This window comes from Aplysia californica, unplaced genomic scaffold (assembly GCF_000002075.1).
Source record: "Aplysia californica isolate F4 #8 unplaced genomic scaffold, AplCal3.0 scaffold00385, whole genome shotgun sequence".
Taxonomy (NCBI): Eukaryota; Metazoa; Mollusca; class Gastropoda; order Aplysiida; family Aplysiidae; genus Aplysia; species Aplysia californica.
In genome coordinates, this window is record NW_004797655.1 from 157,587 (window position 1) to 166,282 (window position 8,696).

Genomic DNA, 8,696 nt, shown 5'->3' on the forward strand with positions numbered 1-8,696 from the left:
AATTCTATGTACATCCCAATACTTTTTGTTTCTTTTGCAATTTTTTCCTTTCTTCCAGTATTTTTGTCGTTCCTCTACTACACTACCTACCCCTTTTCCCCCACTTCACGCTGAAATGGGAAAAGTAGTATCAGAGGCATGCGATGCGATAGTAGCTGAGATTGTGGGTTTTCCTCAAGGGGGTTGAGGCGGCTAATTAGAATGAACTGGATGGGAATAATAATAGACAGCATTCGTGTAGCGTAAATTCCCGCTCAACGGCAAGGCACATGCGCTTTCCAATCTATACTTTTACCACAACAGACCTGATAGCATTCTGAAACAATCTTAACTTCCCCGGAAGCATACAATGAAAGCTGCCATTTATAGGCTCTAAAACACTAACAAACTGACAAGATTTGTTGTTGCCTATTGCCGGGTACTAATTCACACCTGGGAGATGTGAGGACAATTCCTGTAAAGTGCCTTTCCCAAGGACATAACGTCGGACCTGAGACTCCAACCCCCGAATTCGCAACCTCTCGATTACCAGTTCGGTAGCTTAACCATGTCTAACCTTTACAATGGGGCTCTGGTAGATTGCAAGAGAGCTTGTCTTAGGCTACAGGGTTAGCATTAGGGTTAATTAGGGTTGTGGTCCTTTATGACTAGGGTTAAGGTGAGGGCACATTTGGTATTTTTCTCGAAAATTAGGTTCAGGTTTAGAGTTAGTGTTAAGTTTGGTGTTATGTATGTTTGCGTCGTCCGGCCAAACTGGCAAATATTGTAACCCGCATTCTCTACCAGTCCCTGGCCAGTTAGTAAATAATAATAATTTTTAAAAAATCCTGTTTTCGTTACTAGTGGAACTACACGAGTTTGTCATGTCTCTATCTTCATAATTTCTTATGTTGTAAGCCTTTAATGAAAACTCAAAAACACAACAAATGGCGACGAGGATGTTGTTCTTTGTATGAGAGATGTGTGCGATCTAGAGATTACGGAGAAAGGTCCAAAATCCTGATCTCAAGTAAACAAGAACGGTGAGCACATGTAGTCACCTATTATCGATATGGCGACGATTGCTAGAGGACGAAGCAATCAAGACTCTTAGATCTAGTCAAGAGTAAGAAATGAAATTCCCGAGAGTTAGCCATCATCTACAGTTAGGTCTAAGAGTAGGCAGTGGCTCCACTTGCCTTGAAATGAGTGTAGTGTACTTTAGATTATATTCACTGTTCAGTCATGTCAATCTAATAAAGTCATTCTGAATCTGAGTCATTCAACAAAGTTGGGTCAGAAGTCAGCAAGAGTCAATGCACTAGTTAAGCATATTATAATAACTCAACCCCAAAAATCAGTTTTGATCGCTATCTAGTATTGACTGCTACCGAGTGTAGGCACTCTAGATCTAGATCTACCCATCACTGATCAGATGTTTCTTACAAAGACAGCTGTGTGGAGAGGAGTTTTTACACCAATGCTAGCGGCTCCTAGCGGTGGTTCCGCCTACAAAGCATAACTGGTGAGCAGTCGCCTCTAAGCAGAAAGGACAGGAAAGCCTGGACCGTCAAACGATACACTTCAATTTGAATTAAAAGTGAATCATCTATTCACACAGCGTACAGACCTATGCTAGCAGTATCAGCATTTTTCCATTATGGCGTCTGAGTCGTCAATGAAAGAACTCCTGACAATGTTCAAAGAACAGATGGCATTGCAACAGGAACAGCTCCGTGCCGCTATGGAAGAACTATTAGCCGTGACAAAGCAGTCATCACAGCACAGCAAGGACAAGGTGAAACTGTGACAGTTTTTCACATCCCACAACTGTGGGCCGACTACTACTCAAGGTTCTTAACCTTTGTCTCGGCACACTCAGCGCCCAAAGAGAAACAAGCCAAAGTGTTTCTTACCAACCAGTCATCAGTGAACTGCAATATGTTTGACAATATGGCCAAACTGCTCAATTCAGTAACTCTCGATAATGTGTCTCATTTCATGAAAGAAACCATCCCAAGAGGTTCATCATCCGGGAACGATATCAGTTCTGGTCAGAGATTAGAAGAAAGCCTGGTGAAACCATTCAACCAATCAAGAACTGGCTGCATGAATCAGACAGGATGCAGCTGCTTGTGATTTTCCTTCAACTGCCAACCCACTGGACGAAGCCATGCGTACGCGCTTCATGTACTCACTTGACAACGGGGCAGTATTGAAGTCATTGTACAAGGTGAAAGATGACAAGTTGACATTTGCAAAGGCAATCGAGGTCGCTGGCCAGATTGCGGACGCAGCAAAATGTGCGAAGGAAACGGTACACGGAGAGAAGGACTCAGCGCACAAAGTAAAACGTCAGAATCAGCAAGGCAAGAAATCCAAAGAAAACAGCCCCGGCTACGTCAAATAAGAGGGGTTTTCCAGCAGGTACGTGTGGTAGGTCAGGAAAGAAACATCCAGGGAAAGACTGCCGCTTCAAAACAGCAGTTTACCATTACTGTAAGAAGACGGGTCACATAGAAAGGGAAATTAAGAGAAGGAAGTATGACAAAGAAGATAGAAACCGTTTTAACAGTTAAGACGGTCAGTGCCATTCTACATTTGATGGTTGATGGGAAAATCAAAGACAAAACTAACATTTGAACTGGACTCAGGTGTAGGCGAACATTTTCTTTCTTCTCAAACTTGGAATCTGTAAAGTAGGCCAAAGCTTCAGCCGGTCGCAAGCAAGTTTGAATCAGCCACAAAGCACCCACTTCCCACCCTCCTTTTGCTTCAGGAGTCTGCGGCACTCGAAGACTTTAAACCTCAACATATTTCATTGGTAGTGACCGAAGTGCAAGACGCTCAGTTCCGTACCTTGGACACAGACTTTCACATATAGGTATGGCAAAAGGACGTAAGGTGGATGTTGTGAGTTGTGATCAACATGCCACCACCATCTTCGGCCTCGGAGTTGTGTGCATTCCTTGGGCAGGTCCAATTCTATAGCAAATTCTTATAAAATCTGTCAACAATCCTGGACCGGCTCTACCGCCTGACAAGGAAAGACACTCCTTGGTTCTGGAGTGCGGAAGAACAGAAGTCATTTCAGCATGTGAAAGATTTCTTGAGCACAGACATGGTTCTTGCACTCTTCGATCCATCTCTGGAACTTGAAATTTTGTGTGACGCATCAGACTGTGGCCTAGGGGCAGAGCTCTTCCGTAGATACCCAGACGGCAGTGAGCGTCCAATCGCCAATGTGTCCAAAACACTATCAGCAACACAAAGGAAATATACCCAAATTCACAGGGAGGCTCTGGCTATCATTTTTGCTTGTCAAAGTTCCACCAGTTCGTTTATGAGAGAAAATTCACCCTCATCACTGACTTTAAACTTTTGCTCACAATCTTCAGTCCAAATAAAGGAACACCAACAATGGCTGCAAATCGTCTAGCTAAACGGGCACTGACACTCAGTCAGTAAGAATATGACATTGAGTATAGAATGTCATCTCAACATGGAAACGAAGATGCGCTTAGTCGTCTCCCTTCCGGACCATACACAGACTTGATATGAAAGAAGAAGGTGCGGACATGGACTCTGTTTGTCAACTCACGCCTACTGATCCTGGGGTAGTGAAAAAGGAAAGTGAGAAGGACCCGAACATTTCGACAGTGATGAGATACTGCAGGGAAGAATGGCCTATGTCTCAGTAACAACTCTTGCAAGAACGGAAAACATAGTGGCAAATCAAGGACTCTCTGTCATCAGAAGCAGGTTGCTTGTTCTATAGAGCCAGGCTTCTCATTCCAAACAATCTGCAGCAGCAAGTATTGCAAATCCTTCACCAAGGACATTTTGGAATTGCAGCGCATGAAACGCAAGGAAAGCCTCAGAAATTGATTAACTTGTGACATTAATGTGTTATCGCAGTCGGTGACCTCAAGCTCAGTGGGGAGGTGTTAAGTATGTTTTTGTGTCGTCCGGCAAAACTGGCAAATATTGTAACCCCCATTCTCTACCAGTCCGTGGCCAATTAGTAAATAATTTTTAAAAATCCTGTTTTCGTTACCCCTGGTACAACACGAGTTTCTCATGTCTCTATCTTATATGTTTCTTATGTTGTAAGCCTTTAATCAAAATCCAATACACAATAGTTAGAGTAAGGGCTAGGGTTTTATAATTATCTGAATTTTAAATATTTCATTCGGTTTACAAGCCTTTGGATTCACAATGATTGAAGTTAGATCAGCTAGTGTATGATATCAACTATACAATTTAGCAATATCTATTTTTGTTGGCCCCAGTGTGGTAGTCAAATTTCAAATCAGAAATGTAGAAGTGTTGGCTCGTCCGTGGTAGAGCTAATTACACCCCCAAGGGGAGAACTGTTAGGTTGTGTAAGCGACTATACCATGTTCCAGCGTTTGTAGCCTAGCCAAACTACAGATAAAACACGCCAGAGGATGTTTATTTCAATGTAGCTGTTTTTTCGCTCTCATGTAGGTCATTCAGGAGGAGGGCTACCTTCCCTCTCGTCTATCACTTATCAGAGCCAACTGAGCTTGGAGAGAGATACAACATCCCAACATAAAGAAGGAATTACTCAATAAAACCTCTCCTCACTCAGGAATTGAACTTGTGTCTCCTGCAGGTGACAGCGAAGCATCCGCTACACCACAGACGCGAATCTTCAGAGGATGCCTCCCTGGGCAGTTTTCAAAGTTGGACTGGCAACCTCTTTTCAGCGCTCTTCCGGGCAGCAGAAGAGAGACGTACTCCCGCACAATGATGCACTGCTTTGGAGGTAAAACTGTGAGTCGTTTGCGACAGAACCCGCGCTAAAAGTGTCGCAAATCAATTATTTCCTAAAAGTCTCAAACCTAACGGCAAAATATCAAATTATGAGTTAAAACAGCTTGTAACTCCCCAGATTTTTTTAACTTGGTCCAGAGGCACAAAGTATTTTGATTGGTCCATCTCCGTCGGAGATGTCTCCTTCAGGGGTGGCTCGTGGGGTTAAAAAGTGGGCGTGCACAATTAATTAAGCTGTAACAAACTGAAGATAGTCAAGGGCATAGTAAATTGGATAGTGTATACTTTTAGGATCTTTGGGTTGGTGAGGCCGAGGGAGGACCTCGTGCTTTATTTGTATTTTATTTACTTGTCGCTTTGGTTTCTAGAACTAAATCTGTTAGCTAAACATCAATTTCGTTCATCCTGCATTATCCTGAATACAGAAGCAAACTTCACATACCATACGCCCCATTTGGAATTCACTAGACCTTGTAGGCAAACACGGCGGGGTGCCACGTTTGGGTCACTGTGACATCGGACATAAAAGACACGTTTTTTACCATATTTCAGGTATTCTTTTAATTATTTAGTGTGTGTGTGTGTGTGTGTGTGTGTGTGTGTGTGTGTGTGTGTGTGTGTGTGTGTGTGTGTGTGTGTGCGTGTGTGTGTGGAGGGGAGGAGGGCGAGGGGGAGGGTGGTTCGAAATTTACTCTTATAGCATAGAGCACTAAACTCTATCTTTCCAATCTATGGCTGTTTTCTTGTGCTCTTTCTGTCGTTCTCGTTGTGTTTTTGTTGTTAACCTTATTTCTGTTTTCGTTGTTACTGTTGTTGTTGATACAGATGTTGTTGTTAATGATGATGGTGATAATGGTGATAATGATTTAGTTGTTGGTGATGATACTAATAATCCTGTGTTCTCATGTTTTACTACTTTGTCAACAACTATAATGAGGATGATGATGATGATGATGATGATACTGATGATGATGATGATGATGATGATGATGATGATGATGATGATGATGATGATGACAACGCTTTTACGCTTGTTGGTTTTTTTTTGTCATTATCAAAAAAAATTGATGAAAACAAGCGTGAAGCAAGAAGAAGAATGGAAGAAAGAATTTAATCAGACCAGGAGGATGAGATAAAAGAATAGTTGGTACAATATTCAGGCTTCATAAAAATGGCATAGCTCTGGCGCTTCGATAAATACTGTAAGAGTATGTAAGAGGTGGACCGAGATAATGAAGCCAAAGGGTTGGAAAGCCTTGAAGACTAACTCGCAATAATGTCCTGTAGCGAACAATGATTGTGGGATCCGAACCAAGGCAATCTGCATCTTCGTCCAGCATGACACCAACTTGGGGACTCGAACCAAAGCAATCCACATCTTAGTTCAGCATAATACCAATTAGGCATTTGAAGTGTCCCTTTAATCATCGAGTTTATTCAAACTAAAACTCCCGTATGTAGAATAATCTCTTGAGGATTCGAACCAAAGGAATCCGCACGGGTGTCCAGCAAGATTGCACTCGGGGTTTTGGAGCGTCACTTCATTGGGGCGTAAATGTTTCTGTCTATATGACAGTCAAAAACACAACCATCAACAACACTCGACTTCGGTTTCTGTTTTATTGTGTTTAGGTTAAGGGACTAGTCATTAATTTCTTCTGTTTTATTGGCATCCTGTAAGTACTCGTGTCAAATGCATTCCTCATCTCTTTCTTTCAATCCAGAAAAGACAAAGAAACTACGCAACTGTTCGAGACAAATACAAATACATATGGTTTCAACAGACATCATGTCGTCACGTAGAAAATAAAAATTAAATAAAGAAATAAATCAAATTCGACACACCACACCTGATGCGCAGTTTGCCTCTCAGCCTGCACTTGGACTCCAGCATGACGAAAACACTTTCTGAGGTCCCAAAAAAGTCCAGAGCTGACTGAACCTACGAAAGTGCTTGTGGTACGAAATTCATGCAGAAAACGAGGCACATGCCCTTGAAGTTGTAAAAAATTGAAACAAATATGTCAAGACAAAATAAATATAAACAGCAGGCAAAAATCCATTTCAAAAGGCAAGTTGACACAAGACCTTCAACAGTTATTAGGGGTCATAAACAAGTGAAGTTTCGACGCTCACGAGGTTGCCCATGCTGCAGGCAGGGGATGGTGTGACAGATATGCTCATTCCAAAACGAGACAGGACAGTTTGTCTGCATTGTGTGGTGTTTTTTAAAGATATAATGACTCTCTCTAGTGGTTGCATTGTCTTGCTGCTTCCACACCTTGACATCACTGTGGTCTCTGGAGGTAGATTTAAATTTAATGTGTTCGACCGCTTTGGAAACATAATTATGTACATATATGTACTACAAATCTATGATATTTCTGTATAGATAATAAATAAGCCCAAGTAAACCATCTAAACTGTTTTAATTAACTGATATTTCTTTCTTTTTATAATTGACATAGGGCCTCATCGTAAATTTGAACAATTGTTTTTTGTTTCAAAGATAAAACAAAAAGTCGACTATCGAGAAATAAGAAATTAACTCATAATTCAAGTGGAAATAATTTGCTTATGGCCGTTTAAAGGTTACTTATGACACCAGTCTTGTAAAGAATAAAACAATCATTTAACATATGTGCCGCAAGGACTTCTGCAAATGCCTTTGTGGCAGTTTTCTTTATATGCATAACACTTGACAAAAACATGCTAAAAAGCTTTGTATTGAAACCTTCTTTCAGTCCTTTCTCAGTGATACATACTATAAAAAAATTTTTAAAAAAAAAAAACAGTGTTGATTTTGAAATTGTGAATTGTCCTGGAAAAAAACAGTGTTGATTTTGAAATTGTGAATTGTCCTGGAAAAAAAAAGTTCTTACAATACAATATTCCATTAGGACAAATCATGTCTAATACGCCTTCAAAACATGATATACTGCAACGGAATAGGTATTCAAAAGAATGCCTGTTAATTGTACTTTATTTACCAGACCAGAATAACATGCAAAATAAAGCAAGAAAAAAACTACATCTGGCATAGCTCGTGGTAGGCAGGCAGGCGAGCAGCAGAAATTTGCAACCTCCAAACTAAAGACATGCAATGTTAAACAAATTTTCTTTAAAACCCAAAGTTACAGCTTGCATAACCAAACATGGATTTTTACGCTTACTGTACCAAATTGTTCGTCATTTGAACTTTTAATTGATAAATTACTTTATTAATCATTCACATAAAGATCATTCTCAAAGTTATTGTAGCATTCATTAGTTGGATCAATTCCTGCTGTTTCAAAGAAAAGTTATGATGTTATAATACTGAGTAATTCCATTTCAGACCTTTACTTTTTTATACTGATCACAAAACAATCACAACCATTCCCTTGCTAGCAAAATGATTAGATGCCATAAACATATTTTACAAACGTTTCTGCAAAGTGGATGAACTAAGTAGTATTTTCTTAAGTAAAGAGTTACGTGAAATATCTTCAAATGACAAAATGTTACTCCATAACAATATTGAATAGAAACCATTCTATAATGAAAGACTATTTCTCGAACCTCAACGTTACAATTGAATATTAACATGACAAAAAAAAACCCTATAAAGAATAAAATAAAACGTTCATGGGGTGAGCATTCTTTCGGAAGTATTGATAACACACACTGTGAGTCTGTCAGTCCCGAAAGAAGCACCCAATAGCGTTCTCATTAACCAAAAGATTGAACTTTTCGGTTTACAAACACTTTCCAAGTCATCTTTTTTCTTTCTTTAAATTGTGGTTTTCCCCACAAAGCGTCATTTTAAATCTGTTTAAAAAAGACGATCTCCAATAACAAGAAACATTCTTTCCTCTGCGTGTGTGTGCGTGTGTACGTGTGTGTGCGTGTGTGTGTGTGTGTGTGTGTGTGTGTGT

General features: G+C 40.3%; 1 protein-coding gene across 2 annotated transcripts in view; it reads right to left on the reverse strand.

Annotated features, from left to right (window-relative positions):
* Positions 1 to 8,696, reverse strand: part of CP2PP (neuropeptide CP2 precursor) — a 90,900-nt gene that overhangs the window by 20,937 nt on the left and 61,267 nt on the right.